The following is a 27510-nucleotide window of genomic DNA, read 5'->3' on the forward strand; positions in this document are numbered from 1 at the left end:
CTCCTAAACTAGTAATAGAGTATATGTTAACTAAATTGAATTTAAATTTAAAAAAAAGAAAGAAATCATTGCATTAGATCCTATACCCTGTGAGTTCCTTAGTCTTCCTCCTATCAAGGCATCAGATACCAAATCAACGGGGCTCCAGCAACAGGATCCTCACAAAGAAGGGAAAATAGGCTTTTCATATAAAATAATTTAATAGGTATTTATCAAGTGCCCCACCCTGTGCTATTCTATGTCTTAGGAGAATATTAATGAAGCATGGGCCCTACTGCACTACCAGAAAGTATTCACACAAATTGTTATAAAACAATAAAATGGGTATTATTTTATTGTTTTATAACAATTTGTGTGAATACTTTCTGGTAGTGCAGTAGGGCCCATGCAACATGGGGGCTTAAGTGGGTACGAGAAGAATAAATGAAAGAAAATGGGATTGGGAGGGAGACAAACCATAAGTGACTCTTAATCTCACAAAACAAACTGAGGGTTGCTGGGGGGAGGGGGTTTGGGAGAAGGGGGTGGGATTATGGACATTGGGGAGGGTATGTGCTTTGGTGAGTGCTGTGAAGTGTGTAAACCTGGTGATTCACAGACCTGTACCCCTGGGAATAAAAATATATGTTTATAAAAAATAAAAAATTATATAAAAAAACAATAAAATAGTATATAAGTAAATGGTACATGTGCAGTCCAGAGAACTCCTATAATTGGGAAGGGGGATATCTATGAGCTAGAGTTTAAGGGAAAGGTGATTTTAATACGTAGTGCTTGATCAGAATCTAAATAGGTGAGAATGGGAGTGGTGGGCCTCAGACACCAGAAAGCCGTCAGTGATAGATTTGTACAGAACATCTATAGGCCGCCACCCAAACTGGAGGTGGATAGGGTGAGTGAGGGACCAGGAAAGGCATCAAAGACAAGATTGTCACCTGTATCTTAAGAAATGTGAAGGAAGTTTAAGAGAATGTGAAGTGCTCAAGAAATGATAAGCTCAGTACAGCCAAACGTCATGACTTAGGAAGAAAATACTGGAAAAGTGGGAGATGAGGCTGGGAAAGTAGATCCAAAGTCCCTCAGTACCATGCTCAGACCAAGGTTCTAGTCAAGGTATGTCCAAGGCTCTGCAAAGATATAATTCGCTTCAGGGAAATCTGACAGGCCACAACAGGGGAAAGTCATTTTAGACCTTTCCTGTTCAGAAAGACCTCTTCCTGTTTGAGTTCCTATTATACCTCTATTACCCCCTCAGCATCCGTAAAATAAAGAAAAATAAGGTATCCAGGACTTTGGTGACACAGTCTGCAGACTTGGTGGGTGGGAAGTCAGCTGTGGCAAGGAGGAAATTGCACAAATATAATGTTTATCCTGGAAAGCCTGCGGGATGCAAGACAGAACCAATGCCTGAGGAGATAGAGGAATTGAGCACAGACCAGTAGAATAAAACAGGAGCCTGGTTTCTCCACTGAGTTAGAATAGGGATTTCAGGGCAAAACCCAGCTCTTAAACAAGAGCAAGAGCTAGGGTGCAGTACCCAAGCAGATACAGCAGCCAAGATGAGCTCTATTAAACCAGTTGGTGAATAAATGACCAAGAGGGTAGCCCTAAGAATCTTCAGTGAGGCTGAATCTACAACATCCTCTGTGAACATGAGAGGGCTGCATGACCTGACACCACCTCAGTAAGCAGCATGCTGTTTGGGACACCAATAGAAAATAGGCTGTGGGTGTGGGGAGTGAAAAGGGAGCAGAACTAGCACAAAATGTAGGGTAGGGGGAAAAAATGACTCATTTTGCAAAATCTATCACATTACTTTTATGGGTACATAAATTTATTTTTATTTTTCTTTTTGGAACCTGAGTCCTGCTGTGGAATGTACATGTTGTGAAATTCCAGCACATTATGAGAACACAAACTTTTTCTCTTACCAGTGGGATTTATCAGCACAGAATCTTTTACTTGAAGCTAGCAAAATTTTCAGCATAGGCAGGAGCAGTGTAATGAACCTCTGTTCATGAATAAAGGCGTTTTTCACCTGCTGAGGCCATTAGTCATTATCCAGGGTCTCACTGTGACATGCCTGGTGGAGAAACCAGTCCACTGAAAATAAGATAAATTGATAATTCCAAGTTTGCAGGATGAGTGAGCCTCCCATCAAGCCTCTTCTTTTTTTACATTTTTAGGTTAAATGAACAGGTGTTATCATTACCATCTATATATTTACATGGACACCTTCATAAATTCTATTCACTCTTGCAAGGAGCAAGCCAGTATGGAATACAAAAGAATTAGCATTCATCGAGCACTTTGTTGGCTGTCTTGGTTTGGCAGTGCCATTCATGTCTCTTCCCTTGTGGGAGTCTGATTGGGGGAGCATAGACATAAACAGAAATAAATCCCAGTCATTATCAGTTTATAAGAATCCACAACTCCAATTGCAGGAATCTCTGGTAAACCAGAATTAGAAAACACAGCTTAGGTCAGGTAATTCCTCAAACCTTTATCTTGGAATCAGGTCTGCAGAGACAGGACAAAGACCTATCAAACTCCCAGAAGTCTGACATAGTCAGCTGTGGGGTGGGGTACCTAGGCCTGTCTCACATGCCCAGATGTCAAGTGGCCATCTACTCCCAAGGAAAAGGGAGTGGGAATGAAGGCAAGAAAGCCTGATGTCACCTTTAACACACACACATACTGAGCCTATCATGGAAAATGACCATATGAATGTCAAGTGCTGACTAAGCAGATGACCCATGACTGAGGAGGAATGAATAAGGAGATTGAAAGAAAACAAGTATTTCCAGTGTTTCCTCTTACATATTTTGTAAGAATGTGAGAAGAAGAATGTGAGGTAAGAATGTGAGAAGAAGAAAGTGAAAGCTCCCATGGCATTTTCCATGTGTTGCCTGATCAAATCCTCATATTTAATATATAGCATGTTTATACACGGATATCTCTATTTACACAAATAAGAAGCAGAAGTTCAGAGGTTACATTACTTGCACAAGTTTAAACTTTTTACACAGCAAGACTGTGTAAAATTAACCTAGATTTAATCCAGGATTCATTTTGTGTTACCTCACATAGTTTGTTGTTCTATTGTTAGGTCTATTAATGTTAAGGGTTGTTATATCTTCTTAGAGAATTGATCTCTTTATCATTATATATGCCCTTCTTCATCTCAGATAATTTTCCTTGCTCTCAGGTCTGTTCTGAAGTCTGAATTTAATATAATTACTTCAGATTTCTTTTGGTTAGTGTTAACATGGCATATCTTTCTCTATCCCTTAACTTGTAGTCTATATGTGTCTTTATATCTAAAGTGCATTTCTTACAGAAACCTGTAATTTGGGTCCTGTTTTTTGACCCACTGTGTAATCTCTATATTTTGATTGGTATATGTAGATGACTGACATTTAAAGTGGTTATTGATACAGTTTGATTGTATCTATAACATTTATTACTGTTTTTTATTTCTTGCCCTTGTTCTTTGTTTCCATCTTCATTTTCCATACCTTTTCTCCCTTTTGTGATATTAATTGATTACTTTCTTAATGCTATTTTCTCTCCTTTCTTAGCATATCAGTGTTTTATATATATATATATATATATATATATATATATATATATATATTTTTTTTTTTTTTTTTTTTTTTTTTTTTTTTTTTTTTACCGGTTACTTTATAGTTTGCAATACGTGGTTACAAATAATCCAATACCACTCTGAGAGAACAGTACACCACTTCATGGGTATTATTATTTCCCCCTCCTCTACCTTGTATTATTGCTGTCATTTATTTCATTTATACATAGCTACAATTATCAAATGCATTGTAGCTATTATTATTTTGAACAAGCTGTTAGAACAATTGAAAGTAAGTAAAAGGTTTTATTTTACCTTCACCTACTCCTTCTTTCATGGTCTTCTTTTCATTTTATGGATCCCAATTTCTGACCTATATCATTTTTTTCTGATAAGAACTTCTTTTAACACTTCTTGTTAGTCATATCTACTGGCAACCAATTCCTTCAATTTTTGTTTGAGAAAGTCTTTATTTCTCCTGCACTTTTGAAGAATAATTGCACAGTACAAAATTCCAGGCTGGTAGGTTATTGTGTTTGTTTTGTTTTATTTTTCCTCAATACTAAATATTTAACTCCAATATTTTCTTTTTTGCCTGGTTTCTGAGAACTCAGATGTAATTCTTATCTTTACTTCTATATGGGTAAGGCATCCTCTACCTTTGACTCATACATTTTCAGGTTTTTAGAAATCATATTTTCTACAGTTTGGATATGATATGCCTACATATAGTTTGGGGTTTAGGAGGGGTTGTTTTTGGTTTTGTTTTGGCGTTTAACCTGTTGGTGTTTTCTGAGCTTCCTAAATCTGTGGTTTAGTGTTTCACCTCAATTTGAGGGCATTCTCGTCCCTTCAATAGCTCAGCTGGTAGAGCAGAGGACTGCAAATTGAGGGCATTCTCAGTAATTATTCCTTTAAATATTTCTTCTGTTCCTTTCCCTCTTTTTCTGATATTCCCATTATGTGTATGTTACACCTTTTGTAGTTGTTCCACAGAACTTGGATGTTCTGTTGCATTATTTTCCATCTTTTTCTCTGTGGTATTTAGTTTTGGAAGCTTCTATTGACATATCCTCAGGATCTGAGATTTTTTTCTTCAGCCATGTCCAGCTTGTTAATGAGCCTATCAAAGGCATTCTTCTTTCTGTTACAATGTTTTTTATCTCAGGCATTTCTCTTTAATTCTCTCTTAGAATCCCTTCCTTCAGTTTGGCTAGACTCTGGCAAAACCCTGATAGTTTAGGCTATGGTAAAATACTTTCTCCTGAGGTCAGGCCTTGTTAAGAAAAGAAAATGACATGGCATATTCCAAAATGGTTATTTTTCTCCCTGCTGGAAGCCTGAAGAGATTATTTTCAGATAGTCATTGTAAGAACCTATTAGAACTCCTGGAAGCAAAGTTCAACAACTCACTTAGCATAATAGCCTCTAGGTTTAATTTTAAGTCTATTCAAAAGTAATTATTTCTAAACAATGTTTTTGAATAGACTTAAAAATAATGCAATTCTATTATTATATATTTTATTTTATTCTATTCTATTCTGTTCTGTTCTATTTTATAGAAAGAGAGAAATAAAGGGAGAAGGGCACAGGGAGAAGGAGAAAGACAGTTGTGGTGGAGCCTGCTGTGGGGCTTGATCTGACAACCTAGGGATCGTGACTGAGTCAAAAGCAAGAGTTCGATGCTTAACCAACTAAGCCACCCAGGCACTTCAGTGCAATTCTATCATTAAGTGCAAGTGAAGTGGTAGATGTTGACTAAAATCTAGAAAGTGTATACATTCCCTATCAAGTTTATCAAATGAAAACAGATAGATGACCATTCAAAAGAATTCTGGGAATATTCCATTACATGATAGATGATAGATAGATAGATATAGATAGATAGATAGATAGATAATAGATGATAGATAGATAGATAGATAGATAACCACATATAGATAGGTACTGTGACAAAATGGATGGACCAGAAGTGTATTATGCTAAGTGAAATAAGTCAGACTGAGAAAGAAAAATACTATACAATGTTACTTATATGTGAAGTCTAAAATAAATAAATAGGTGAGTAAACAGACAGAAAATAGAGTCAGACCCCTAAATATAGGCAGCTGATGGTTGTCAGAAGGGAGGAGGTGGGAGGCGGGCAAAATAGGTGAGTGGATGGAAGAAGCAGGCTTCTGGTTTTGGAATGAAAAAGTAATGGAATAAATGGCACAACATAGGAAATATAGTCAATGATACTCTAATAGCATTCTATAGTGACAGATGGTCACTACACTTGTGGTAAGCATTGCATAACATATAGAGAAGTTGAATCACTATGTAGTGTACCTGAAACTAATGGAACATTGTATGTCAACTATACTCAAATAAAAATTTAAAAAAAAATAATTCTGGGAAGTATAGTGTTAAAGGGCTTAGTTATCATCAGAAATAACTCCCATAAACATCTCGGTCACATATCTCCTGGATTACACCATATCATAAAATACAGGCACCATTCTCATCTATCAACATTTACCAATATAAGATTAAATACATGAGATCCACAGAAGACTTATGCACTTGCAGAAATCCATTCAATGAGAAATAAGTGCCAGATGGTCTATTTTTTTCTACAGATACCAAGACAGGCTCAACTTATCCTTAGGGTTAACTTATCAATAAGAATTACAGGTACTTGTTCTTGTCCATCTTCTTGGATCTGAATATTGTCCCCTTTTAAATGTTCCCAAAGGAAAACTTCAGAGACAGTAAGATTTCTGTGTTCTAAGGATGGTATTTTTTTTTCTGCTACTGTTAGTTTTAGATACAAAACTCTTTCTAATATAAAAAAATCATGGTATGCCTAGATGGCTCAGTCTATTAAACGTCTGACTTAGGCTTAGGTCGTGATCCCGGGATCAAGTCCTGCATTGGGATCCTTGCTTAGCAGGGAGACTGCTTCTCTAATTCTCCCTCTGACTCCCCCTCCCCACTGCTTATGCTCATGTGTTGGTTTTCTCTCTCTCTCTGACAAATAAATAAAATCCTTTTGAAAAAAATTCATGGCTCTTATTTTCTTTCAAAACGTAGTGGTGTATGTTAATACTCCATGGAGAAGTGTGACAAAATAGATTTCAATGCTCTCACTTATAAAATCCTATCTCTTCTAGACCAATATTTCTTAACTAGTATTCGCTCTCACCTCCTTAAGGAGCATTTTTAGACATTTTTTCTCTCATCACAAATCCAAATACCCCATAAAATTTTAATACTACAGATATATTCTAGTTGTATCCTTGGAGGAACACCTAATACTGAATATCTAAGTTTTTTGCTCTACTCCTAAGAACTAATCTTTGTCTCTTGGGGGTAGTATATAGTCCTTGTTGAGAGTCATGCTCTAGATGCTAAAGCTATTTCATACCAGTTTTGTCGGAATATTTTTATGATAGGCCCTGTATCTACATTCTTTCACATGTAATAATAATACTTAAAGGCCAGAGTTTTTATGTCAGATTTCCTGAAGGAGGTCAAATTCAGGGACACCTGTACCTTTGGGAGGACAATGGGAATGGAAGAGAGCCTCTGGTTATGCCTTTATCACCAGCTTTGTAGTCAACTGTCTAGAAGGTAAGTCCTCCTCTGAATTCCCCAGGGACTAGAACAATAATTAAGGGGAAACTGGGAGTGTCTTCCGTGGTCACTACTCTGAATTTACCTTATTTCTAAGAATGTCATACAACTAGATTCTCTGTGAGTCTGTGCTTCATCCAAAGCTGGACACAGAGCTCATGGAAGAGGCTGACATGGGTCTGGACCCCTAATCCTATCCCTAACATAGATACAACTTAAATAAACTTCAGAGGGCAATGCAGATTCAAAGAATAGAATAAACACATGATAAATATTTTATTTCAGGTAAACAAGGATGATTGCTGGCCCAATATGTTAATTAAAGCTGAAACCACTCAGGGAAGCACACTTGTTTCTGCCTTTCCAACCCAACACCAACTCACCCCTCCCCTACTGTCCACATATTTCATCTACTTTAGTTTGCCTGAAAACCTTGCAAGCAAGGGAAGCTTGAGGTTTCTACTAACAAAGCAAGCTTTTCACATCTTCAGTGCTGATGACTCCGGTTGAGTCACCCATTCCTGGTCCTGAGACCACTGTATTTTCTCCCATGCCCAGGGCTCTGGAAACAACTATGACCAGTAACATGAAGAATAACTTTTCCTACTCACCAAGACTCCTAGCTCCTTCCTAGAGGATCTCAGAATTCTAACACCAACAAAATTATACTGCAAATTTAAAAAAAAAAAAAAATACAGGGCACCTGGGTGGCTCAGTGGGTTAAAGCCTCTGCCTTTGGCTCAGGTCATTATTCCAGGGTCCTGGGATCGAGCCCCGCATCAGGCTGTCTGCTCAGTGGGGAGCCTGCTTCCTCCTCTCTCTCTCTGCCTGCCTCTCTGCCTGCTTGTGATCTGTCTGTCAAATAAATAAATAAAAATCTGAAAAAAATATACTCATCCTATAACTGTAAAAAATGTAATGAAGTGTTGTGTAAGGAAAACCAGCATCAATATTAATAGTATCCCCAACAAAGAAGAGATTAGATTTTATCTGCAACATCCATCAATAGTGTGAAAAGAATTACATCTTACAATTCACTTTCGCATATTTTGCCTCATAACTAGATTTTAAAATTTAACTCTAGCTTTTGTGATTACCTATTAAAAATGTACGCAGAAGGTGTTCTACCCTTCCTGCAGATATATACCTACCCATTATGTACCTTCTTCCTATCCCATCATGCTCTTTTCAAGATCCTAAAAACAAAACAAACCTACCCCCATCCCCATCCAGCCTTGTTCCTTCCTTAGGTACGGATTCACCCCCTTCCTCTCTTGCAGAAGCATGGTCTAATCATCGTAATCATATATTCCTTGTACAAATGAATTCAGTATTCAGGAGAATCTAATTCCTTAGACTCTATGTATTTCATTCATCAGGGGTTAATAGAAATGTTTTTGCTTCTTGGAGGAAGAACTGAGTGGAATTCCCACCATGGTAGAACTTCACTATTAGATATTAATGCTCTACAGACCCAGTGTGAATTAACTGATTTTGTGATTTAGCAATTATAATGTGAACACTCAAAACTATATCCCAAGAGTTACTATACTTAGTTTAATATAGTTATATAATGTAGTTGAGTTTTAATTGCAGTGAATTTGAAATAAGTTAGTGTATTTTTTAGACATAAAATTTCATTTATGGGTAAATTGCCTTTGTAATAGGTCCTGCCTTCATTCAGAATAGCCCTCCTTTGTCCTCTAGCCTTCACTGACCCTGTCTTGTAGAGGATCCCAATTAGACTAGGAAATCTACTAAAATGAGCAAAAGGGTCAGGGGAAATGAGGGAAGGGTGAGACAAAAAGGGAATGGGAATAAAAGAGAGAGGGAGAGATAGGATAGCACTTCCCATACTTCACCCAGAGGGGATCTTTTGCCAGACATTGAATTTCACTCCAAGTAGCTTTAGCAAATATGGGTCCTTTTCACACAGTACCTCAAGGGATTTCATTTGGAACTTTGAAATACTTCGCTAGTGCAGAATTTCACAGCTTGGCTACAAACAGGAATCTGATATTTATGATTAGCACTTTTAAAGAAGCTCCAGGCTACAGACTGTCAATGATTTACAAGCATAGAAAAAACAGTCAGCAGAACTGCAAGATCCATGCATTGCCCTTAAACCATACTTATGTCTGGACCACACCTATGGTCCTAATTGTCTTGGTAAACTTATCTTTTTATATATGTATTCTTCTCTTCCCTAAATTAGAAGTTTCTTGAAGGCAGGGACTGTGTGGTTTTTGTTTTTTGGTTTTTTTTTTTCACTTACATATTTCCTACAAGGCCCAGAAAATATTATAGTAAATACATAATAACTTCTTTATTAGTTAATGATTACTAGTGTATGATATTAAAGTAATATACCGGGAATTCAGCATACTGAAGTCATCTCGGGCAAGTCGTTATTGGCAACACTTTTAAAAGACAGATTTAATTAAATACTAACTAGCCTCCTCCTCCCCCCAAAAAATAAAAATAAAATAGTTTGGGCATAGATAAGGAGATGGAAAGTAGCTAATAATAATAATAATAATAGTAATTTAAAGTTGTTTCTCCTTCACCCCACTACCCACCTGTAGACTACCTGCTCCAACGACATACCAAGAAGATAAAATTTCTTTCTGGGCATTTAATTATGGAAGGCAGTGATATCTGATTAAGAATAAGTTGAGGAGGAGGAATACAAACCTTCCAGCCCATCTCCTTTCCTCAGTTACAATTCATAGTGCGTCTCCTTAACACACTCACCTGTTTGGGTATTCTCTGTGTATAAATGTCAGAAAATAAAACATTCAGATCTAAAAGCATTTGGCCTTCTCCAAATTATTAAAGTCCTGAGAAAAATACTCATCCAAATGGACTCTCATTTAGTTTAAAGATAGTGCATTTGCCTCAAAAGCTGCTATCTTTTGTTTATTTCTTATTTCCAGGCTTGAATACCTGGGAGAGTTACTCATGAGTTTCTGTTGCAAACCTGTCAATGGCTGACTTATGACTTAAAAGGAGGCAGAATACCTGCAGTTGTATGAATGCAGATCTAGCCAGAGACTCTCCTGAGGCTTTGGGTAATGTTCACTCAGGGTTCCATGAAGGCTTAGGCCAGTGCTAGAGGCAGATTAGCAAAGACATCTCTGAGAACTGAAAAAACTGTCAGTGTAGCTGTATGTTTCCCCATATCTTTAAAAGTGTGGATATTTAAAGGCTCTCTCTACAAGCTAAGAGGCTACAGAAAGAGGTGATTCTCTTCTTTTCCTTTAAATATGTCAGCTAAAAAATATATATGTATATTGTTTGATAAAACACATGGGGAAATGTTTTTTCTTCCTTTTGCAAAAGAAGGGTAAAAGTAAAACAAAGTAACAGCCCTGGTGCTTTCTGTTTTATCACTGATCCCAGGCACTGTTGATCAATGAAGTCCCTAGAGCCCAGGGAAGCAGAACTATCCAGCCTAAAGATTGGCAAGGATTCAGAGAGGCCTGCAGGGAAGCTTTTGCACCCTTGAGGCCACAGTCTCAAAAAATGGCAAGAACCCAAGTTACAGAACTTTAGAGATGTAAATTACTGCTGTTCTATTCCAATTGGCTCTCCAGAACTAAAACTGAAGAAGGGGGAGGTTTGTTAAGATCTACCCAGAGATATAGGAACTAGGAGCAAGAATTGAATGGGGTTTCTAGTTTCCATTTCAGCAAAGCAAAAGGAGGTACAGCAAAGAAAAGTAAGCTGACCGCCTGGGGCCTCAAGAAAAGTTTCACGTTTCTTTCAGGATTTGTGAGCAGCTAGTCTTTTCTCAAATGGTCCCAGAGCTTAATATTAGAGAAATCTTTGTGGGGATCTGACCAGAGCAACAATATATACCCCACAATGCTTCAGATCACTCAAGACAGGCAGTTACCTATTTGGTCTCTGCAAAGAATCCCCTCATTCACTTGCTCATGGAACAGTAGTCACTGAGTACCTACTCTGCTAGCTGCTGAGATGCCCACACAGAGCAAAACACAGAGCCCTACCCATAAGACTCTCACAACACAGCAGGGAGAGAAAACTCATCAAAGCACCACTCTATCTATCGATCTATCAAATCTATCTATCTATCTATCAAAGCACCAACATTATAAGCAACCTCTATAACAGAAAAGGATAAGACACTATGAGAACATAAAATAGAAAAAGTGTCAATTGTGGAGAAATTAAATGTGCATATGGAGGAAGAAAATAGCACGTCATAAGATGAGACATCTTATGAAAGCGGAATTGGCGTTTTTTGTCTTTAGCCAAATGCTTCAACCATCATCAACTATTTCAACTCTGGTCTTTATGACATATTCAAATTATTATAACCCCTAATAAATCTAAGCAAGACCAATGACTGCTATTTTAATAAACATTTGCTAATAGAATATTCCAAGATCACATCTCAGGTGTACCTTGAACTAATTAACAATTTAGCTTGAGTCAAGAAAAAGTTCACTGCAGGCACTTTTACAGTGAAGATAAAGTACAAAGTTCTTTTGCATGTCTTAACACATTTTTAAAAAATGAATGTCCTGAAGGAAACTTAATACCAGGAATGATTTTATAGAGGCAGAATTTAATTTTAACCTTCACATTTTATATCTTGAAAATGCTTAATGAATTCTGATTGAGATCAGTAAAATATATATGCACAAAAAAAGGAACAATGAAAAATTAGTATTTCTTGGTCTAGTTCCTCAGAGTCATTTATGGTGATTAAATAAATTTTGATTAGATAGTGTAACAGTAATATCAAGCATTTCAAAGAAAAGAGAATGACTGGTTTTTTGACATATTTTGTCCTACATTTGCAAAATATTTATGCCCTTGTAAGTATGATTTTAAAGGACATGAAGAATTCCTTGACAGCTACTATGGTAGACTGCAAAAATGACATGTGTTTACCTGCACTGTGTCCATGCTCTGTGGTATAACTTTGTTTTGCTCTTACACTGTTTTTTATGGCATTCCCCCTGATGACACCCAGGGTCAGCAGGCAGCCAGCAAATCCCAGACATATGAAGGAGCCCAGATAAGGCCAGCAGTATTACCTACCCACATCCCAAACATGTGAGCAATAAAGCTTATGGATGCAGGTAGTTGAGCACCATGGGTATTTGTTATATAGTATTATTGTAGCAATAGTAAAGCAACAAACATCCCAAAATAAGCATCATGTTTCCAGCCACTCAGTTCTCTTGCCTGCATGCTCTACATTTCCCTCCTGAAAAATTTCATCTATTGATTACTCTAGCTTTCTCCTCCTTCCATTCCAACAGTTCCGTGGCTAAGTAATGCTGGAGAAAATCACACACACACACAAAAAAACCATTATGTAGGGGCTTTTAGAAACTGATGCTATCCCATCTCACCCATTATTTCACACAACTGAGCAAACTTGTTATAAAACAAGTCCCTGATGAGATCCTGCCCCATTCTCTTCAGAAGCGGCTTCAAGCTTTCCTGGTATTCCTCAAGCCCCTAACTTCTTCAGTATTTCCTTTATCCTAAGATAAATATATCTTCATTTTTCTTATAACCCCAGGTGAACACAGAGACCCATGTACTCCAGTTTTGGAGAGATGTCTAACTCAGTGAAACATTTCTTTGCCTCCACAAGAAATTGTAGAGTAACTACAATTCTTCACTGTCTTTCTCTTAGAATGTAAAAAGAGAATCCAAATGTATGACTCACTGCCACATTTATTATATTTTTTCTTCAACTCATTAATCATTTAGCCCATCTCAGACAACAACAACAACAACCCTTCCAGAAATTTTAACCAACCCCCAAAATCTCTCTCATCCATTCAAGACAAACAACCTCTTCTTCCAATTTCTTCTGTGTGTTCAAATATACAATCTTAAGCCCAAAGCTGACTTGCTGAATCCAAATTTCTATGGAAGAGGTTGGGAAATTTGTGTAGTTAAAAAGTACTATGGGTAATTCCTATAATCAAGTAAGTTTGGAAAGCACTGCTATCTTGAACTCTGGTTCTCAGTCTCGGTTGCTTATTGGGCTCTCCTGGGAAGTTTAAAACACTCCTGATGCTTGTGCTTGCCCCTGCACTACCCCCACCCCCAGGTTCTGATTTAATTGAAATGGAACAAGTCCTGGACATCTGTACTTTTAAGAGCTCCCCTGGTGATTCTAATGTGCAGCACGGTTGAGAACCAGTGGTCTTGTATAATATCATACATATATTGCCCCAGGTGTACAGGGGAAAACACTGCAGGTATAACTGAGCATATAATTGAAAGAAACCAAAAAACTCACATATGTAAATCTTTCTTTCCCCTACTACAGTACAAACAAAGACAAAGCCACTTTCCCTTTAAAATGACCAATAAATGAAGGTCATGGGTTTCCTACTAATATCCAGAGTAATTTCCAGAATTTGGGATATTGGAGAAGGAAGGAAAAGGAAGAAAAAGGAGAGAGGGAGAAAAGGAAAATGAAATAATCTAACATATTTAAAAGGTTTACTGGGCACACATAGTAGACACCAGAATTCATTATTTTATCATTAACTGAAATACTTCAGAGTTGCACATTTTCTCACAAAATGTACAGAGAATGTAGATTACTTCCTTCCTTCCTTCTTTCCTTTCTTTCTTCCCTCCTTCCTTCTGTTTCTTTTTTTCTTCTTCTTTTTTCTTTTCTATAACAATCTAATCTTCCACTTAAGCCTACTTGCTAAGAAGGGGAGGAGATAGGATAGCAGGTAGATCTAATAGATAATCTTTCATACTCAGAATGATTCAATATGCAAAGAATTACTTGTGTTGCTAACCTCTTTGTCAAGTTCATTTTCAATGTCCTGCTGTTGGCTCACATGGTCCTCAACATCATGGTGGAGAAGATAGAATGGAATCCATGTGTGTCCACTGGATTCTTAATGTCCTTTGCTGAGAGTGCCTTCTCTGGTCTTATCCTTGATATATAACCTTGAGGCATGTGACCACTGTCATCTGTCCTTGCAGAGTCACATGCAGGCTCCTATGAGTACATTGTCCCAACTCTTATCCTCCAATTTCAGAGTCTCTCACGTACATTACAGCCTCTTTATTCTGACCTCTACCCTCTATCCAGTGACCGCTCAGGAGCTCAGCAACCCCTCAATAGGGCAGACACAAAACGCACAAATGTCTGAATCCTCTGCATATTATGTACATGCAGGAGAACCACCAGTGCTTCCCCAGGATCACTGTTCTGGCCTCCTCCTGCTGCCATATCTACCCATCAGCCCCACACTAGGTTAGATGAGTTCTGACCCAAAGTCTGCAGTGTTCTTAGATATTGTCAATCTTCACCAAGCCATGTCAGGGAGGGCTGCTCATCTGGTTTCCTAGAGCTCCTTCATGCCCATGTGATGCTTCCAAAAGCAGCAGCATTTCTATTCTTTCTGCCATCTTCCACACACTGAAGTGGTAGGATTCTCCTTTAGTTCTCCTTCACTTGTTTCATAACTCTATTTCAATCCCCATCTCATGGCTCATCCTTTAAGGAAGAAAAGGTGCAAAAAGAGAAAATGACTTAAATACAAGAAAATATAAATCATGAAATATTTTGAAAAATAACATTTCTTTTTCTTTTTTTTTATTAACATATAATGTATTATTAGGGGTACAGGTCTGTGAATCACAAGGTTTACACACTTCACAGCACTCACCATAGCACGTAATGTTCATAACCCCACCACCCTCTCCCTACCCCCTTCCCTCAGGCATCCCTCAGTTTGTTTTATGAGATTAAGAGTCTCTTATGGTTTGTCTCCCTCCTGATCCCATCTTGTTTCATTTATTCTTTTCCTACCCCCCAAACCCCCTACATTGCCTCTCAACTTCCTCATATCAGGGAGATCATATGGTAATTGTCGTTCTCTGAGTGACTTACTTCACTCAGCATAATACCCTCTAGTCCCAACCACGTCATCACAAATGGCAAGATTTCATTTCTTTTGATGGTCGAATTGTATTCCATTTTGTGTTTGTGTGTGTATGTGTGTGTGTGTGTATCACATCTTCTTTATCCATTCATCTGTTGATGGACATCTAGGTTCTTTCCATAGTTTGGCTATTGTGGACATTGCTGCTATAAACATTTGGGTGTACATGCCCCTTCAGATCACTACATTTGTATCTTTAGGGTAAATACCCAGTAGTGTGGTTGCTGGGTCATAGGGTAGCTCTATTTTCAACTTTTTGAGGAACCTCCATGCTGTTTTCCAGAGTGGTTGCACCAGCTTGCATTCCCACCAACAGTGTAGGAGGGCTCCCCTTTCTCTGCATCCTCACCAGCATCTGTCGTTTCCTGACTTGTTAACTTTAGCCATTATGACTGGTGTGAGGTGGTATCTCATTATGGTTTTGATTTGTATTTCCCTGATGCCTAGTGATGTTGGGCACTTTTTTCATGTGTCTGTTGACTATTTGGATGTCTTCTTTGCAGAAATGTCTGTTCCTGTCTTCTGCCCACTTCTTGATTGTATTATTTGTTCTTTGGGTGTGAGTTTGATAAGTTCTTTATAGATTTTAGATACTAGCCCTTTATCTGATATGTAGTTTGTAAATATCTTCTCCAATTCTGTTAGTTGTCTTTTGGTTTTGCTGACTGTTTCTTTTGCTGTACAAAAGCTTTTGATCTTGATGAAGTCCCAGTAATTCATTTTTGCCCTTGCTTCCCTTGCCTTTGGCAATGTTTCTGGGAAGATGTTGCTGAGGTTGAAGAGGTTGCTGCCTGTGTTCTCCTCAAGGAATTTGATGGATTCCTTTCTCACATTGAGGTCTTTCATCCATTTTGAGTCTATTTTTGTGTATGGTGTTAGGAAATAGTTCAGTTCCATTCTTCTATATGTGGCTGTCCAATTTTCCCAACCCCATTTGTTGAAGAGAATGTCTTTTTCCATTGGACGTTCTTTCCTGCTTTGTTGAAGATTAGTTGACCGTAGAGTTGAGGGTCTATTTCTGGGCTCTCTATTCTGTTCCACTGATCTATGTGTCTGTTTGTGAGACAAGACGGTGGAGAAAAATAACATTTATCTTATATAAGCTTTCATCCTAGCTATCTTAGGATTAGGAAAAAAAGGGGGGGGGCAATAAATAAAGTCAATATGTCCAAATATTGCTTGCAACCTAATGTAGGTACATAATTTGTGGAGCCCAGTATAAAATGAATGTGAAACCCCTTTTTGAAAATATTACTAAGAATTTTAAGACAGTGATTTAGAGCTTCAACCAAATGTGGGAACCTCCTGAGTCTTACAGGATGCAGTTGTACAGGTTACACATCCATGAAGTAAGCCCTGATTTTAATCATACTAGAAGACAACCTCTGTTCCTTTATCCACCAGATTTGTGGCCAAATCTGAGAGTGGGGGGGAAATTCAAAGGAATCAACTTGTGGAATTTCATATACGACTAGTTTTTTCCAGATGCTAGAAAAAAGATCCCCAAATTATTCAACATATCTGTCTTAGTTTTGAAGATTTCTTTCAAAAAAATAGTCATTTAAAAAAAAATAGTCATTTATACTCTTTAGTTCTTCAGCCTTCCTGTTTTATCCATCCTCTAGTTAAAAGGGAGCTCCCTGAGCTAATAAAAATGCAAAACATAAATGTTTCCCCTTTTTTCCCCTCCCTCCCTCCCTTTGATATTTAAAATAAAGTATGTTAATCTCAACACACCTCTACTTTATCATCCAGTTAATTATAAGGCTGTCAGAGATTCCTCTTTATGGAAAACGTTGTTCAACATACCACATTCACTCTGGGCATAACAACCCCTCAAATTATAGAGCAAATGAGAGCTTAATGAAAAATGAGAACAATTTTTTTAATGACAACTTATATCAGCTTTCTCAAGATTTATCTGTTCCTCCCACTCATATCCAGGATATTGCAAAAATGGAAAGTAATACCACAACTCATTCAGATTACATAGCCTTGAGAAACTACTTGCTTCCTTCAGAGTAGATCTAAATATATTTTTATGTTATAATTACTATTCTGCTATAAGACTCTCTTTCAATAACAACATATGATCAAAAGATAAATTCACTTTATAATATAAGGCAAAATTAAGCCATTGGAAAAAACACCTTTATTCTTTGTTTAATGACATCAGTAGTACATTACGGCAAATATCTAGCAATATAAGGGATATATGAATGATATAAATATGAACTACACAGGAATAGTTCAGGGTTCATTTAACCATCAAACAGCTTATTGTAAAGCAATGGATGAATCCATCAGCAGATGCTTCCCATGGTACAGATTTTAGTATACTGCATATTTCTAAATATTGATGATTAAAGAGATTGGGTAAATTATCAGAGGGACAATTATCCAACTGCTGACTTAGCATCTGGCTAACAAATTGAAGTCCAGACTACTACATGATAATAACCTTGTGTGAAGACATATCTAGATATCTTCACCATATAAAGGGCTATAAGGCAAAGAACCAAAATGAAGAGCATAATGATAACAATAGCTAATGTGAATTGAAGTCCAAGATTTTTATATATACTTACTCATGTAATCTTCTCAAGAACCCTATAGGTAGGTACTATTATTATGCTTATTTTATATATTAGGAAACTAATATAAAAACAGAGAGTTTGAGTAACCTCACCACAGTCACACAACCAGTATAGTCCGGAAACAGAATTCAAAAGGACTCTATCTCAAAAGCCTGTGCTCTAATCCATGTGCTATACTCTCTCTCACAAGAAAGCAGAAGACAAATTTAAGCATTATGCCATAAGAGCACAAAATTTAGAAATCCAGAATTCACCTGGCTTCATATCTTTACTTGCTCAGAACAAATGGCATGTCCTTTAAATATTAGATGTACAAGCAATTATAACCAAGAACTCGGCATCCAATATTGAATACAAAAGCATTGTTAATCTGTCCTTCGCATTCTGTTCTGATTGTAAATAATGAGTTTATAAATGACTGTAACATAACTCAGCTTTATAAGCATGTTCCCTTCAAAATAATCTGAACAATTTTAAGTTAATTTAAATGAATTAACAAAAATAAACCATTGATTATAAGTTTTAATTAACTGCTTAACATGTATTTGCCAATGATTTCTTTCCTACAGCAACTCACCAGCTTGCACATTTTTAACCAGATGCTAAAATGTGCAAGCAAACTCTTAGCTTGCTCTCATTTTCCAAGTTAGGGATGAATCAAATCACCCTGAGAATTGGGGTCAGTTGCCTTGCTAGGAATTTGAATCATGACAGAGAACTACCTGGTGTAAAGCAATTAAGTCTGACCAGTCATGATGGCCATTTAATGAGCCTCCTTGTGGCAGAAGGGAGTTCACTCTACCTGTCTCGAATAGGTTGTGATATGCCATAAAGCTAACGTAATAAATAATTTAAATGTTGAAATATTCCAGTAGAAAAGCTTTCTTGCTGACTGTGTAGTACCTGGCTGTACTGTCATAAATGGAGACAGTGGTTAGGAACCTGCCCACTGATTGGCTAACTAAAGGATGGGAAATACAGCTCCTCTTTTTATGGAGAAAGAGTTAAAACAGTGGTTAAGAGTCAAGGATATTCGTGCTTGTACTTTACATCCATTTATCAGGCACAATGGACAGGCCCTGTCTCCTGTGTCAGGAACCTACAAGGCATGGCCCTGAGATTGAATTAATGGTGAGAAGAAGGATGTCCTATAATTACACAAGAAATCACATACTATGTTATTTAGCCAGCAAAGCTGAGTGGTTTCTGTAGATGGTAAATTAACCCAGTGGGGATTGGGCGAATATTTCTGTGCAAAAAATTTCTTTATTCATGAGAATAATTGGATATTGAAAAGCCATCATGTATTGTATCTTGATTTGAAACTGTCAACTGATAAGTGAAACCCACCCCCTCCCTCCCTCCCTTTCCTCGGCCCTGTGTGTCTTTGCTCAGCCAATTATGGAGTCGCCTAGCTGCAATGATGCTGAGAGCCCGGGACCCAAGATGGTTCCCAAATCACACAGGCTGGGGCACAAACCCTCCAGCTTGAGAAGCCTGTCCTGATCTGCATTGTCCATTTGGGTCATTAAAAGGACCCCAGGGAAAAAAAAAAAGAGGAATAATAATATATTTTAATAAAGAAGATAAAAGAACAGTCCAAAGAACAGTCCACTTTTAAGGTGGAAACCTGAGCATTAGCTTCAAAGTAGCACCCACTAGGAATTAAAGAGTGCTTATTTTTACAGTTACTGCATTTGCAAGCATTTTCTTTCCACATCCACATTCCAAATATATCATTTAGAGAGAAAACACCAGACAAATGCACTGGAAGTTCACAAGTTATGAGGTAATTGCATTAGCACATAGAGAAAAGAGAAAGTATGCACAAAATCCTGATTGGCATTTCTCTGTTTAAAAGGCATTATTTTCCAATACCTGAGCATGCCCAGAGGAGCTGTCTCTGAGCAGCTGTGAAACAGAACCTTTTTACTTCAGGGTTAGTGCAGGGAGCTCATTAGCACCGGCTCTACCCTCAGCTAAACAGCCTTGTTTGCATATTGAAGCAATAGAATGTGAAGGTGTTAAAAAGGAAGAATTGCTGCCGCTACTCCTGACTGACATGTCTATCTGGGCTCTTGTGTTTACAAGAGAATAACGAAGCTGCCCCAAAGCCCCTACTGGGCCTGATTATTATGCAGAGGCTTCTTAGATTATGTATAATTGATATCCTTTTTCCCTCCAGCTAACCAATGGCAGCTCTCAAGAGTAATGCTAATTCTCCTGCATCTTACCATCCAAGCAAACACTGGAAATTGCTATTTTTCTCTCTGCTTAATAATTTTTAAAGACCAAAAAAGTGACATTTACGTTTTTTAGAAACACAATGACTGTACACTTGGTATGGGTTTAGGGCTTAATAACAATCATTGAATCAAACAGTTGAGAGACAGTATTCAGGACTTGCATAGCCTGTGTGTGTGTGTGTGTGTGTGTGTGTGTCTATGTGTATGTGTGTGAGAAAGTGTACTATGTGCTTAATAGAAATACACTAAACAACAGTCACTCTTTCTTTAAGGCAAAGTTTGCCTTTAATAATCTCCCTCCATTTGGGGTGAAGGAGGGGAGCAAGTCCTTCAAATCAGTGAGCCCCCATGAATTTGAATCCCAGTTTACATTTGAAATGCTTCAAACAGAGCCACTATTACTTGCAATTTCTAATCATACCCATATCTTAGCATGGGCTTCCATTGGGATGGTTCTTTGGTGCTTTAAGTCTTGGAAGTTAATTTTTGAAGGGAAAAGTCATAGATATGTAATGTAATTAGGTGAAGAGGACAGAGTACAGCTGGTTTGCATCTCTGATCTCAGTTTGTAGCCTGCTTAGAAAAGAGAAATGAAGGAAAGTTTGATGGGTTGTATGAAGTCCCTCTACTCCAGCCTCCTGGAGACCACTCAGTCTCAAATATAGTCAAACCTCCCAACCTCTTGTAAACATAGATATCCCTGTGCTACTGGGAGATTGGAGTATATCTGCTTAAGCATGCCTACCAAAAGACAACAATGACAATCAGTTCAGCTGAAGGGCAGCTCCCAGCATGTCTACGGCACCTAGGGAAGTATCCTGACAGCAGAACACCCTCAGCCCTTGTGCAAATCTAGACACAGTTCCTTAATACCTTCTTTGGAAGAAACAAGTAAGTTTGAATTCAACCTTGTGAGACACATTCATTTTAATAAATTTTGTTGAGCAAGTAAGCTTTCAGTGCCAAAAATAGTCTAGAAGGTAAATGTAAGCAGGGTTGACTTTATACCTCACTGAGCTTACTCTTCAGTGAGGAAAAGAAACAACTGAGTCGGCCATTAGAATAAATTGTGGTGTGAACCAAAGTAAAGGAGGCATAGCATACTCTAAGAGCACTTGGGAAATAAATCCTAGACTTTAGTTGACTAGTGTAATTAACTTTTACTCCAAGCCAGGAGATCCAGAAGACCTCTAATGTGTCCAGAGTGACTCAATCTTAAGACCCAACCTGTAAGCTATGATGTAAGACCTAGGGAAGAGTGACGTTATTCCAAACTCAGAGTGGGCTCAGTCTGACAGCCTATCCATGCCATGGATGAAATTTGGCGAGGCGTGATTCTTTTCCATGGTAAACTATATACCCTCAAAGACCTTCCCCTTAATTACTTTTTGTAGACTCTCCATAAATTTTACTTAATTGGTTTGAACTTATGTGTATTTCAGTTGCTACTCTTTGGGGATCTGCACTCCCCAGAATTACACTGCTGTATGAAGAGGGGCTCCCACATGGAGAAAATGGAAGTTGGGTGCACAGTGAAGAGTGAGTCCATTTTTTTCCCCACAACTGATGCCTGTTTCAGTCTATTCTCAAAAGAGAATGGATATAAGGTGTAAGGTCACAGATGGCTCAATTCAGCTGGATGATGTGATGAAGAAAGAGCTAAAGTATAAGAAAAAATAAAATAGAAAAGATAATTGTATTTTCATTCAAAATGATTTGACCCACAATCTTAGTACTGAGTCATAATAGACCCCAAAATTCCCAATGCTTAACCAACCTCTGAAATTGAAGAATGAATTGGATCATTAATCTTAATCATCCCATTCATCAGTTTGCACACACCTTGAAGAAATTCCAACACTTTGTGTTTTGAGTTGGAATATTAAGAAAACAACCATTCCCTGTGACATTTCCATTTCTAATGCAGAGACTTACAACAACTAGGTCTACACTGGCCTTAGGATGAGGCCAGGGTGGGAGTTGGTCAGACTTGACCTATGTTTTCCTAATCAAAGTACATTCCTTTTTCAGGACTCCCTTTAGGGAAAAAGAAAAAGGAGAAGCCTCAAGCCCACAAGCCACTTAGCTGCCAGTTTTTACCCAACTCTCCAACATCCACAGTTTCCTCCTCTCCTACAATCCAACAACCAAAGCTACAAAGGACATGAAATTTCAGCAAACCAAAAAATTAAAGTCTTTGAGAAGAGCTCAGGTATGTATTTCCTTAATTCCATATTCCATGAACACAGACATCAGCATTTCTTTCCCATGTTTTAATATTCCTCTCTTTGAATGAACTTCTTTAAGGCTAAGGTCAATTGTTTAGTTTTTATTTTTAAGTTAGTTTATTTATTTATTTATTTTGGTGGGCTAAATTTTCTTCCAGAACTGTTCTCTCCAATTATCTTCAAAGAGGAAGACAATAATAATAAGAAGAAAGACAGCTTGTTTCTGCTAAGTTACAAAAAGAATTAGCAATCATCTGTGTGCAAGCTTCTGTCCATTCCTGTCCTCACTATGTTGCAGCAAGAATATCAAAGCCTTTCTCTTTCCATTACTATGACTAACAGAATGTGACGGTCTGGTTCAGACTAATCTGTTAGCTGTGCTTACGATCACTTGGAATTTCTCCACAGCATCTCTTCTACAGAATGATAGACTCCAGGAAGGAAAGAGAGAGAAAGTTCGCCTCAATTTTAATCAAAGAGAGACAGTAAGGATTATTAGCTATTTTAAACATTATGAAAATTGCCCATCATGAAGAGTTTCCTTTGGAAGCAAATAAATGAATCAATATGAGGACCTTGATCTGACCTATATAGTAGACAAAGAAAACCAATGAGGAGTTTAGGACAGTTATGTGCATACCAACAGGACAGTCCTATACAGGGAGCCTCTATAAAGTGTCAGAGCCATCAGAATTGAAAAAGATGAAGTTCCCTCCAGGAATGCCCAGCCTTCTGGGTAAGAGAATTTTGCAGACACAAAATAGAATAGAGGAAATTATATGTGGAGGGGAGCTCAGAAGTTATAGTCCATCAGGGGAAGGTGAGATTGACATTGAAGACATTCAAGATAATTTCACAGGGAAGGTAGGAAATGATGCTTTGAAATATGAGTAGTAGGAGAAGGCAACCCAAGGAGAAAAAGTGTTCAATGAAAAGGTAAGAAGATATTAAAGAGCGTAAAGTCTAGAGGAAACAGAGGGCCTAGAACCTGATAGGAGTAAAAGGAACAGGAACATTGGAAGTCAACCATCACATAAATGTCTTTCTGAAAATTAGTAAATAGGCCAACAGTAGCGGTTTATTGCAAATTTGTCCTAAATAGGACATCCTAAAATTCAGAGTGCCAGTCAATGAACCCAAAGTTCATTGCTTGGTAACCTGAACTCTTTAAAATATAGTCAAGATTTAGAATGACTTTCGAGCAATTACAAGATTTTCCCTAAGTTGTTTACCTAAAGCTCTCGTATGTCCTTCATAACAGTGTGCCTCCAATTCTTAACACAGAGTCATTTGTGCTTAAGTTGAAGATAATTCTAATAAATTAGACTGTCTTCGTGGATTTTAAGTAGTAAATTGAAGGGATGGGAAAGACTGTTAAATTTACTTTGACAGTATTAATAAATAATATTTAAATTGAAGAAAGAAAATACTTAAAAAGCCCAGTGATCTGACATAATGAGTCTAAATTATCCTGACAGATGAACATTTAATTTTTAAGGTTTTAGAGCAGTAAAGTGCTAAGATTCAATGACAAAATCTGAATACATATTTAAAAGTAACATCTTACTTTTATGTTAGTGCTGATGATAAAGTTGTGCATGTTATTAAAATGTCTACTATAAGGTGACTAACGTAAAACAATAAAAAATAAAATAAAATGATTCTAAGTATTCCAAGGACTGTACTGTTATAATTTAAGAATTGAATTTCTAAGAAGCTGCACATTTCAAATGGTAACACAAACACAATTGTTTAAATCAGTATTCCCCACTAGGGGTAATTTTTTGTGCACTGAGTGGGAAGCTCAAAGAAGTGTTCAATCCCACGACCCTCATGATCTCAGATCATGACCTGAGCTGAATTAAGAGTTGGATGCTTAACCACCTGAGCCACCCAGGCACCCTTACTAATGACAGTTCTTAAAAGGAGCATAAATCTTTTTGTCTATGAGTGTGAGGCAAAATGTCCACATGCAGACAAGTAAAAAGTAATTGGTAGTAGCATACATGTTCAGAAAAATATTGTAAGATTGATTTACTAGGAGTTAGTTGGAGTTTAAAAAAAAGGGAAAAACATTTATTAATTTGAAAAAGTAAAAATATTTTATTTCTAATTTCTAATCACTAGTCATTGTCTTATCTCAAAAGAGGACATATTATAGAAATATAGTCTAAAAACCCAACATTATAGTCTAAAAACCTGGAGGGCCATTTAGAAATGCCTAGATATATTTTTGGTTGTTACAGCTGGGGAAAGGAGTGTGCTATAAGTGGACAGGAACAAAGAATGGTACTAAATATCCTAAAATGCACAGGACAGCCCTTCACAATTATCCAGCCAAAAATATCAACAGGGCCAATATTGAGAAATCCTGATTTAAATGAAGGAAAAGGTTTTAGAATTCTAACAGTTTCATATTTATGACATCAAATTTAGTTTTTCCTGAAGAACTTTCAACAATAAGGAGGAATAATAATTATATATAGTTTTGGATGAATTTTATTTAGTAATTAAAATAATAAATTTCTTACCAAAAATGAAAAATAAACATAACTAAGGAAACACTCATGTAAAAGAGCACATGTACCAAACCAAAATCAGTGAGTCCATCAAAATAAGTCAGGGTAGTACACAATTACCATGATAAACAAAATCTGTAACAACTGAGAAAGCAACTTGGTGTTCTCAGATACAACATGTACCAGCTACTTTGTGAAAGAGCTGGTTCCCAACCAATAAAAGTCTCCCCATCACCAACAATTATCTCTAGATTGTTAAATCATGTCACTAATTAATCAAATTCTGTTTGAACAATTGAACAATTCTAGAGAACATTGGGTTTTTAGACTATATTTCTATAATATGGCCTCTTCTGAGATAAGACAATAATTAGTGATTAGAAATTAGAAATAAAATATTTTTATTCTTTTTCAAATTAATAAATCTTTTTCCCTTTTTTTTAAACTCCAACTAACTCCTAGTAAATCAATCTTACAATATTTTTCTGAACATGTATGCTACTACCAATTACTTATTTCTTGTCTGCATGTGGACATTTTGCTTCACACTCATGGACAAAAAGATTTATGCTCCTTTTAAGAACTGTCATTAGTAAGGGTGCCTGGGTGGCTCAGGTGGTTAAGCATCCAACTCTTTTTTTTTTTTTAAAGATTTATTTATTTATTTATTTGACAGAGAGAGAGAGAGAGAGAGAGAGAGATCACAAGTAGGCAGAGAGAGAGAGGAAGGGAAGCAGGCTCCCTGATGAGCAGAGAGCCCGATGTGGGACTCAATCCCAGGACCCTGAGATCATGACCTGAGCCGAAGGCAGCGGCTTAACCCACTGAGCCACCGAGGTGCCCCAAGCATCCAACTCTTAATTCAGCTCTGGTCATGATCTAAGGGTTATGGGATTGAACCCTTCTTCAAGCTTGCCACTCAGTGGGGAGTCTGCTTGAGATACACTCCCTATCCCTCTGCCCTCTCCACTCAAATAAATAAATAAATCTTAAAAAAAGAAAAAAAAAAGAACTGTAATTAGTAATAAAACAGTATGGTACTGGGACAAAAAATAGGCACATAGATCAATAGAACAGGATTGAAGCCCAGAAATAAACCCATGATTATATGGTCAATTAATCTTCAACAAAAGTAGCAAGAGTTGGCAATGGGAAAGACATTCTCTTCAACAAATGGTATTGAGAATTTGGACCACTACATGCAAATAAACGAAACTGGATCACGTTCTTACACCATACAGAAAAATAAACTGAAAATGGATTAAAGACTTAAATGTGAGACATAAAAAGCATAAAAACTCAAGAAGAGAGCACAGATTATAATCTCTCTGACATTGGCCCTAGCAACATTTTCCCTGAGGTAAGGAAAAGAAAAGCAAAAATAAATTATTGAGGGGCGCCTGGGTGGCTCAGTGGGTTAAGCCACTGCCTTCGGCTCAGGTCATGATCTCAGGGTCCTGGGATCGAGTCCCGCATCGGGCTCTCTGCTCAGCAGGGAGTCTGTTTCCCCCTCTCTCTCTGCCTGCCTCTCCGTCTACTTGTGATTTCTCTCTGTCAAATAAATAAATAAAATCTTTAAAAAATAAATAAATAAATACATACATTATTGAGACTACATCAATATAAAAAGCTTCTGCAGAGCAAAGGAAACAAGCAACACAACTAAAAGATAACCTACTAAATGGGAGAAGATATTTGCAGAAGACATATTCCATAAAGGGAATCTAATATTTAATATTTAATAGATACTAAAATCTAGATATTTTAGTATCTAAAATATATAAAGAAGTAATACAACTCAACACCCAAAACACAAATAATCCCATTAAAAATGGGCAGAAGACACAGACATTCCTCCTAAGAAGATATACAGATGGCCCTAAACACATGAAAAGATACCACCACTTATCATCAGGGAAATGCAAATCAAAACCACAATGAGATATGCAAATCAAAACCACAATGAGATATCACCTCACACCTGTCAGAATGGTTAAAATCAAAGACACAAGAAACAACCTGTGTTGGAGAGGATGCAGAGAAAAAGGAATCTTCTTACACTGTTGGTGGAAATGCAAACAGGTGCAACCACTGTAGAAAACAGTATGGAGGTACCTCAAAAATTCTAAAATAGAACTATCCTATGATCCAGTAATCACACTACTGAGTAGTTACCCAAATGATACAAAAATATTAATTCAAAAGGATATATGCAACCCTCTGTTTATTGCAGCATTATTTACAAGCCAAATTATGGAAGCAGCCCAAGTGTCCTATGATGGAGGAGTAGACAAAGATTTGGTGTATATATTATTCAGTCATTAATGGAAGGGAATCTTGCCACTTGCAACAACCTGAATGGAGCTAGAGAGTACTATGCTAAGCAAAATAAGCCCGTCAGAGAAAGACAAATACCACATGATTTCACTAATATGTGGAATTTAAGAAATAAAACAAATGAACAAGGGGAAAAAAGAGAGAGAGAGACAAGCCAAGAAACAGAATCTTTAACTATAGAGAACAAACTGATGCTTTCCAGGAGGGAGGTGGATAGGAGGATGAGTGTTGGGGATTAAAGAGTACATTTATCATGATTAGCACTGAACAACGTATAGAATGTTCAATCACTACATTGCATACCTGAAACTAATACAACACTGTATGTTAACTATTCTGAAATTAAAATAAAAACCTTAATAAGAAAAAATGGAATTGTCATTAATTTGGATTTCCCTCAATTCCGATTTAA

The sequence above is a fragment of the Mustela putorius genome, unplaced genomic scaffold (assembly GCF_011764305.1).
Source record: "Mustela putorius furo isolate JIRA1106 unplaced genomic scaffold, ASM1176430v1.1 tig00003913_pilon_pilon_pilon, whole genome shotgun sequence".
Classification (NCBI taxonomy): domain Eukaryota; kingdom Metazoa; phylum Chordata; class Mammalia; order Carnivora; family Mustelidae; genus Mustela; species Mustela putorius.